At 36.3% G+C, this 9,576-nt stretch overlaps 1 long non-coding RNA gene across 1 annotated transcript; it reads right to left on the bottom strand.

Annotated features, from left to right (window-relative positions):
* LOC148791386 (uncharacterized) lies at positions 1–2,740 on the bottom strand. Its single transcript, XR_016076769.1, has 2 exons — positions 1,562–2,740; positions 1–500 (listed from the first exon to the last, which is right to left on the bottom strand). It is a non-coding gene; the product is annotated as an uncharacterized LOC148791386 (long non-coding RNA).
* Positions 2,741–9,576: the final 6,836 nt, after the last annotated feature.

Here is a 9,576-nt window from a genome sequence, read left to right on the forward strand (position 1 = left end):
TTTTCAGTTATTTTGGTTATAACCAAATTTCATTAACATATTAACATATATAAATAATAAATTTTAGTTTGATCAGTTTTTAAAATTCACTGAATTTCTGAAACCAAAGTAATCATAAAACAAAATAACCAAAAAAAAAAACAAAACCAAAATTCTCTTTAGTTTTCTTAGTTGTTCCTTGGTGCTAGTACTTTTGAGTTGTTAGGTCTTAGGGGTGGTCTTTCCCTTTTCTCTTTGGTTGTTACCCTGCTTTGTGTTTGTGTTTGTTCTTGTTTAATGAATCATCCCTTATACAAAGCTCAATGGGCACTAGGGGAGGGCTCCAGAGAATCTGCACTTTGGCAAAGAGGTGGACTAAAATTTTGCAACTCATCATCGACAAAATTGGTTTTCTTGCTCTTCAGTACAGAAGTCTTTCACCACTTAACTCTTCCGAGAGCCGCATATCACTGTGACCAGTGCGACGGTAAACAATAACATTGGAAACAATCTCATAACCACTGAAATCGAGAGAAAGGAAGGGGAAGGGGGTTTACAAGGATAAATTAGATCCAGAGCCAGCATCTGAAGCAAGTGGATCAAGTCAACAGGGGGTGAGTCGAATTCAATCCGCTAAATCCAAGTTGGTTCTTTTGCCTTTGGACATCTATCAAGCTAACGCCGTGATTACTGGAAAACCCAGAGATTGGCTAATAGCTGATACAAGCCAATTGCATTATTCATGCCCTCAGATCTCATAGCTATTGCTATTCATCGACGGCATTAGCATTTGGTTTTCATTATGAGCCTCTCTGCAATTTTAAGAAAAGAAAGAAAGAAAGAAAGAGAAGAGAAGAGAAGATGATAATGATGGTGGTGATAGTAACGCATCAAGGCTCGTAATGAAAACCAATGGAAGCCGCTCCAGATAACAAGTTTTCCATCATTGGGCAACGCATACGAATGTATTAAACATGCGCAGATGAGAACTGTGGATGATAAAGCCAAGTTGAAACCAGGGTTCAGAAAGCTGAACATGGGCACCAACCTCTACCCAAATCGGGCGATTCATACACATAATATTAAGGTAACTCAGCGATTCAATCTGTATGATTGCAACTCACTGGGTCATCTTATATTTCTCTCCGTTTCTTCTTCATCCAGAAAAAAAAAAAAACATTTGAAAAAAAGTGGTAATAAATAAATACGAAACATCGATAAAGCCCTCAGATCTCATAGCTTCTAACATTCATCGCTGGTCATAGCTAATGGCATTCATCAAGAACCTTTTCCCATCAAGAAGAAGAAGAAGAAGGAGGAGGAGGAGGAGGAGGAGGAGGAGGAGGAGGAGAGGGTGGGGATGAGAAAAGGCGCGTGATGAAAATCCATGCAACCAGACTCCATGATATTAGGTTTCCATCATTGGGCAATCGAGAGGCGTCTTGCCGGGTAAGAAAAGGGACCCGTCGGCGCATAACAGTTGAATATAAGCTAAAAAAAAGGAGATAATCTAAATAAAACAATCGATGATCCACCAAGATCGAAGAACTTGACCTAGAAATCTATAACAGCACAAACTTACAGAGAGGATTAAGCTACCAAACCGTAGAAGATGAAACGCAGATACCAGAGAGAAAGGAAAGCAGATGGCGCATACACGCCATAACCTGTCATTTCGCTGCGTGCTAGGGCAACAATATAAGTGGGGAGTTCATGCCATGTGTTATTACGAAAATACCCTTATATTTATGTATGTCTAAAATGCCCATACTTTCATCCCGACTCAACTCCACCATTAAGTGTTTGAAGAAAGTTTTCAATGAGAATGCATATCTTCTAACTCATGTGGTGTCAGTCAGTTCCGCAATACCAAGATTAGGGATAATCCTATATTGGAAGAAGGATGAATTTAAGGCTCTATTACAGTGTCCAAAGGATCACATCTCTACTGGGCGGTGTGCATTGGATAAGATAAAAAATACTTTTCTTTGAAGAGGAGTGGGGATGGAGCAGTAAGAAACTAAGAACTAAGAACAGAAGGGGTTGAGCGGATAGCATGTGGGAAAGGTGGGGGGACGACGTGGGGCGGTGGTGATGGTGGATTTTGGCGTGTAGGGAGATAGTGGATAGAAGTTGGGATGAGGAGGTGGTTTGGACTTCGGAAGCACTTCCAAAATCCAATCCTCTACTGAAACCGAAAGAACTGCTGTATAACCAATTATGAGCAAACAACATTCTATCACTTGAGACTTGACTCAATTTTACACAAGTTCGTTCCTGTCAGATGGGAATTTCTGAAGAATTCCTGGTGGAAGATGATATAAAATGTCAAAATGACACTAAATCCTTTCTAGTTCTGTGGGTTTAGGTTATGAAACAACTATAAGTCAAAAATATAACTCTTTAGATCCAAAAGAAATGCTCTGCAATGCATATTGCAGGGCCAAATTAGAAATGCCCCATTTAGTATTTCAGTAACTACAGAGCACAGTCATGAAGACTACTACTTATCCCTGAAATTTTTTTCATGAACCTCTCCAGAACTTGAGCCATGTTAGATTTAGAACCCTTTTCAGATTCCAATTTTAGCACCAATTCAGCAGCTATTAAAAACCACGTAAGACAGGAAGAATACCAATTTGCTTTATAAAATGAGTATGTTATAACGCATTAGGGGTGCTATTTTGGTGCCATTTGGATGAGGATGTTGATACAGAGATTTGCATTATAATATAGTAAATGTAGCTTAATCAGATTATATAGCCTCCTCCCCTAGATGACTGTATGTTTTTGTCAAGTGGAGGAATGGCGTGGCCTATTCAAATATTCTACAAACAATATGCCCATTAGAAAGAAAAAATTACAAACAGTAGTGAAAATACCACTCTATTCAAAGGGAAAATGAAATATTAGGAGCAAGGTTTAAATAAACATTGAGCTGGGACCTTTCTTTCACCATTTCAATATTATTACATCTTTCAATTTTTTTGAATAATTTAGTACTAAAATATATTTTAATATTTTATACAAGATGAATTAATAAATACAATTTAGTTAATTAAAGACAAAAATAACAAATATACCCATGGTCATGAACTTGATCATGCCCATAAATAGGAAAGTGGCTAGATTTGTTGAAGGATTTTGAGACTGTTTCTTGCTCACTTAATTAGCTAGTGGGGATTGTCCTTTTAGAGGTTTATGGGTTGTCTAATGATTTGTCAAAAAACAGGTTTTGTACTGGCCAGGTTGGCCTTGTTGTTTCTCTGTTTGAATGAATTCCTTGTTTTAAAAGGACAAAAAAGAAAAAGAAGGTGGCATGATGCAATGGCACCAAAGCAAGTTGTACAGCTAATGACCAAACCTAGATTTGTATGCTTGTAGAGCATTAAAATAGGTTGAATATTTGAGTAGCCAACATATCAGAAAGAAGAAAAGCTGTAGCCTTTTGAGACCTTTTTTGTAGCTGGCCTAGTATGGGTACCACATCCTGATCATATGCCCACAAGTAGCTAGTGGTTTCCATCCTCAATATCTGGTGTTTTCCAATTGCACTGAATGACCGACCAACCAAGTTAGGACTGCCCAAGTGAGGCCTAGTTTAAAACTTGAATTGGGTCAGATTTATTGGCTACGTTTGCCACTGGGTTCTCAGATTTCAGTCAACAATTCTATAGCCCCACCTAAAAAGGCAAGCTTATTAAGAAACAAATAAGAGGTCTTTTGTCTCTTTTGTTTAAGAATGGAATAAAAAGATGCTATAGTGGCCATAATGTGAATCCCATTGTAAAGCATTTGGTTCAAACGAAAAAAGATCATTATCTAGAATCAAGCTTTTAGAGGTAGTGCTCTACAAGCCACCCTCCATCACTGACTGGTTCAAGAAGACATACATATAAATAGAGGCCTCCAAGACAAACCAAGGTTCCCCTGGAGTCCACTTTAATTTGGGGCACTTCAGTTGGGATGAATAGGGTGCTCACTTCTCTGTATCTGTCAAGATCTCTGTCTCTTGGGGTGGAGCCCGTAGCTCGGTTGACACCTTCCACTCACTCCATCCAAGCTTCTGAGATGGCAACGCATCGCAGAGTCTTGTCTTCTGAAAGGATTGATTGGGATTTGCGAGCTTATTTCAAGGTCCGGATCACTTGGGCTCTGTTCGCTACTAATCTTTTTATAACATAGTTAGATGTTTGATTGAATGTAAAGAAATATTTGTTGTTGTGAATGAAATATAAATGTTACTACTTTTCTCTTATCAGTTAAATTCAATTGTATGTGAATGTTTGACTCAGAGAGAGAGAGACTTCTATGGATTCTTTACCGGTCTAACTGATCTTTCTCTAGTGTTTTCTACGAATCCAACTAATATCTGAAAGTAGGGGTGGCAATTTTTCACTCAACCTACTAATCCGCCCAATTCACCCAGAATCTAAGTCGCCCAATCCGCTTATTTACTTGGCAGGTTATGTGATCAACCCATTATCCAATCCACCCATTTAAATGGGTTGGGTTGTGGATAACCGTTGAGTTAACCATTACAAACGTAAGTATTAATTCCTTAGCCTTTTTTTTTATTTTTTTCATTTGAATTAAATAATTTATAATTAATGCATTAATTTTCTATTAATTGTTAACTAAATTTAGTTTTGTCTTGAATCAACACACTTCACCCAACATAAATCCAAATCAATTTCACCCAAGTCCGGTTCAGTTCAACGCAGTCTAACCCGATCCAACATATACTGATCCCGATCAACTCGAATTTGAAATAGACCTCAAACGGGATGGCTCGGTATCGCTTGCTTTGCCCGGTTTGGGTTGTCTGGTCCAAACACTATTCACATAGCCTGGCCCGACCCGACACAAGCTGATCCGGGTCGACCCAAATCCGAAGCGGTTGGGCCGGGTGAAGTCCAGACCCTAAACCACCCCACTTGCTTTGCCCGGTTTGGCTTGTATCCATACAAACCGACCCGAATCTGGCCCGGGTCAACAATGCTAGCTGACCTAGATCCTTTGGAGACTCTAGCCTAGGACTAACCCGAATCCGGCTTGGCCCGATCCGACCAAAGTGAACTGGTCCAACCAGAGTCTGGCCTGACTGAGCTGAATTGGCCCTCGGGTGTGGTCCCGGCTCGACTGGATCCGATCTGTTCGGGTCTGGTCCGACCAGTCCGAATCGGTTCAATCGGGACCTAGTCCGGCCAGACCGGTCCAGATCTAAATGGTTCAACCACTCTTGATGTGATTAGCTCAAAGACAATTCAATTAGATAGTTCAAGTTGATCTGACCAGTTTGAACCTAAGTGGTTCGTCAAATCCGAAGCCCGAACATAGTTAAATGGCTTTGCTGCTTATGTAAAAGTAACACATGTAATGTGATTTGAACATTCACTACTTATGTAAATAACAACTACTATTACCACTAAGCTATAACCAACTTATTTATTAGGATGGAGATAGTTTTTGGTTTTAAGTACATAAATATAAGATTAATGGGTATGGGCAGGTTGGATTGGGTTAAAGCGGGTTTGGATTGAACCCAACCCATTTAATTTTATATAATTGGGTCATTAACGAGTTAACGGGTTAAATGGGTTGGGTTGAAACTCAACCCAACCCATCCCGCCCAATTGCCACCACTACCTGAAAGGCATGATACCAAAAAACTGATAAGGGGATGGGAGATGGACTGATCGTAATATTTGATTATAATGAATCTATTTTATTGGCTTTGGTCTCGCTTAGGGTTAATTGTTTCTAGCCGACAGCCCAGCAAATTTCAGACTTGGGCATGAGTTTTGAGTATAAGTTCAGCCCACAATACATTTATATGTTATATATAATAATAGTGGGTCCCGTAGATATTAGGACTTATTAGTTTTAAAATTTGTTGCTCTATTGGATTATACAAGCCGGGGATAGGGATGACACTTTTTCCCAGTAGAGACTCCCTTAGGGGGATAAGGTGGGGATGAAATTCATATGAATACTTGATTGGGAACGGGATGGGGAGTGAAGTCCATACCCTGCCCTCACTCTGATTATATATATATATATATATATATATATATATATATATATGTGTGTGTTTACATATTATATTAAATATATAGTATTATTTATATTATTTATATTATATATCAAAAAATATATTTAAAATATTATTTGTATTTTAATATTTCTTTATTTTAAATAAATATCTTTCCGAAAACCAATTTTTAATTAAAAAAATTTAGGGATTCAGGTCCCCAATGGGGAACCTTATCTCCATCGGGGATCGGGGATGTAAGCTAAATTTTTTCCGGATAGGGATTGAGATCAGAGGTAGGGATTAATTTAAAACTCGGTGTTAGGACGAGGAGTATGATCCTCGCCCCAAACCCGTCCATTGCCAGTTTTACTTGGGGGTCATCCTCCAACCCATAAATATAGTTCCAATAATTATGGTAGTTATAAATGTAGTATTCAATACTTCCAATACTTATGGAAATTATTAAAATTTTCCAATTATTATTTTTTGAATAATTAGAAGTTTTATAATTTAACTTTTACTAAATAAAATTACCAAAATCAGTAATTTTTAATAATTAAATTACCAAAATCACTAATTATTGCTAAAAATTATAGTAAAAACTTTTTAATTATCATTTGATAATATAATTAAATATTATTAAATTGACCCAAATTACTGAAAATATCAATAACTACTTATTGCTAAAAAATACCGATAACATCAAAATTACTAAAAATGTAAAAAAATAAAAATTCTAATGAAAAAATATTGATAATTTTAATTATTAAATTTGTACTTATTAATATTTTAATTAATTGTTAAATTTTCAGTATTTATTGATTTCTATAATTGATTTTCAAAAGTTTTTGAAATGAAATTACCAAAATCAGTAATTTTCAGCAAGTAATTTTTAGTTATTAAATTTTCCAATTTATCAAAATTATGAAAAGTTATGGTTTAGGTGTTGATATTTACTGAATAATATAAAATAATATTAGTAATTGTTGAATATATCAAAAATATTTCACAAATTAATTTAACTACCCAAATTAGTTTAACCACATTTTTTGTTTTGAGATGGTTTATTGGGCATGTAATATAGATTAAGAGGTGTTTTAGGAGGAATTTTAGGTGGGAGAGATAGTTTAGGAGAAATTTTAGGAGGGGGTTTGGTTGAGAGAGAGAGAGAGAGAGAGACTCTAGTAAAGAAGAGATGGCTACCACATTGTCACGGGGGTAGTTTTACAGCGGAAGAAACCCGTGCGGCGTCCAGGCCAAGGTAGGTCAGGACAAGCCTTTGTGTGCTTAGAGGCTAGGAGTTGCCCGATGGGATGGCTCTACCAAGGTCAGTAACACTGGATCATGACCTCAAGTCCAATGGCCGGGGCACTCGGTTGGCTCATACCGTTCCATGGGAGGCGCCGCTTACGTGCTAAAGGGGGACAACCATAATGCAAGGCGACTGTGCACCGAAGAGGTGACTTGGCACCGATGTGAAGGGTCTTCTGTATACCGATGATGATAGGCAACTGCTTGGGCCGGAACACACCTGTGCGCTAGGGACAACGAGATAGCTCAATCAGCTTAGGCAAGGGGCTGGCGAGGTGAAGGGTCATACTTGAGATAGGCTCACATGCCAAGCCTCCCTTGAGTGTCGGCAGTGCAGTGCCGGTCCAACACTGTCCCCATGAGCATGTGTGCGCCCATGAGGAACCCTGGTAGCCATGCTAGCCATTAACCAGGGTCGTCCCGCAAGGGGATGAAGGTCTAGGAGTGCCCAGGTTAGGCACCCAAGGAGGTCGACCACCCCTCCTCAAAGAGTACATTAAGCTTTTGGTGGTCTGCCTGAAGATGACATCAGTTCTCCCAAAAATCTTACAGACGAAAATGACGGTGGTGTCCCTTAACGTAAGCCTGCCAAGCGTAGGTAGGGCTAAGCCTGTGTCAGACCGTAACAACATGGCAACATGGAAGGGTTGGGAAGGGGTGAGGGAGAAAGGAGAGAGCATCAAGGAGAAATGAGAGAAGGGGGAATGGAAGGAGAGGGCTGCTGATGTGGCCTATGTCGCTATATAATATAGTATAGAAATCTACATACTTGTCCTATTCTATATCATATTAATCGGGCCCCATGCGATATGGGTATTGTTAAAAGAAATTCTTGTAGGAGCCTTATGACAAATATCAACTAGGTCAAGTGGTTCCAAGTCCAATTCAAATTATTTTTTGGTTGTTGGTGTTAAATAAATTTGTGTTAAATTTTTATTACTTACCTTGATTTTAATAATTTTAGAGTAAATTAATAAAAACTAAGTCATTAAATTTATTTTATTTAATAAGTTAATCATGTAAAGTAAGTTGCTGATTTTTAATTTTCCCTTATTTATATTTTTTTTGTAAATTTCTAATTATTAATATTTTCTCATTAAATATTGTTTAATATATTTAAAATATTTATATTAATTTTAGTTAAAATGTCTCTTATTTTATCAATTAATTAAAAAATTAAGTTTTGCATTTCTTTTCAAAATAAATCTTATTTTGTCATTTTTTGTTAATTAGCAAAATCATTAAAGATTTTTATGTTATCTTCCCTTTTTTTATTTTCTAATATTTTTATTTAATAAAATTATTCTCAAAATTGCATAGCCAGGTCAAACCAATCAAACCAGATTGGTCTAGTTTATATGAACTGGTAATTGAAACTAGTGGGTTTGACGGCTTTTAGGTATTTAAATAACTCGGTCCATGAACTTTGTCTTTCTTGATACGTAATGATTTTTTAGCCCTTGTTCATTTCTTCTTATACTTTATTTTTTTCCTAGAAAATTAGCAAAACTAAGAAAACAACTTAATGCATTTAATCTACTACTCAATACTTCCAAAACTTAAGTTCGCTATAATAGAGCTATAAGACAGATGAGACAATTCATGTTCATAGAAAAATATTTTTAGAATAGTAGCAGTGAAAATTTAATATAATTTATAGAAAAAATTTTAGTGATTTTTAACAGTTTTTTTTTTTTTGGAAATATATTAAAAAAATATTTCATTCAAAATTTAATTAACAATGAAATTAATATTTAACAAAAATGTTAATTAATAATTAAATTTATGGCATTTCTAATATTTATTTTCGAAAAATTTATATAGCAGATTTGGCATACCAAACCAGATCAATCAAGATCTATTCAAATTGGTAACTAAATATTTATATTTGTTTAACCCATCTACGGCCTGTTGGATGATTAAGTAGTTGTTTTAACAACCACTTAAGGCTATTTGGTAGCCCATTTTTCACTTATTATGTTTTTAAACACTTATTGGGGTAGGGATGTTTGGTAAACTACTTTTCCCATAAAGTGTTTATATTGACACAAATAACAATTTTAATCCTCACTTATACATCATCATCATCGTTGTTGTTATTATTATTATTATTATTATTATTATTATTATTATTATTATTATTATTATTATTATTAAGGATGGTCAACACTGTTTCTTCCGTCAATGGCCCGGTATCAGTCATGTGCTTCACTTGCTTTTGAGTTTTGACAACGCTGATGTTATTTTTT

This window comes from Nelumbo nucifera, chromosome 5 (assembly GCF_055504915.1).
Source record: "Nelumbo nucifera cultivar China Antique chromosome 5, China Antique-T2T, whole genome shotgun sequence".
In the NCBI taxonomy this organism is placed as follows: domain Eukaryota; kingdom Viridiplantae; phylum Streptophyta; class Magnoliopsida; order Proteales; family Nelumbonaceae; genus Nelumbo; species Nelumbo nucifera.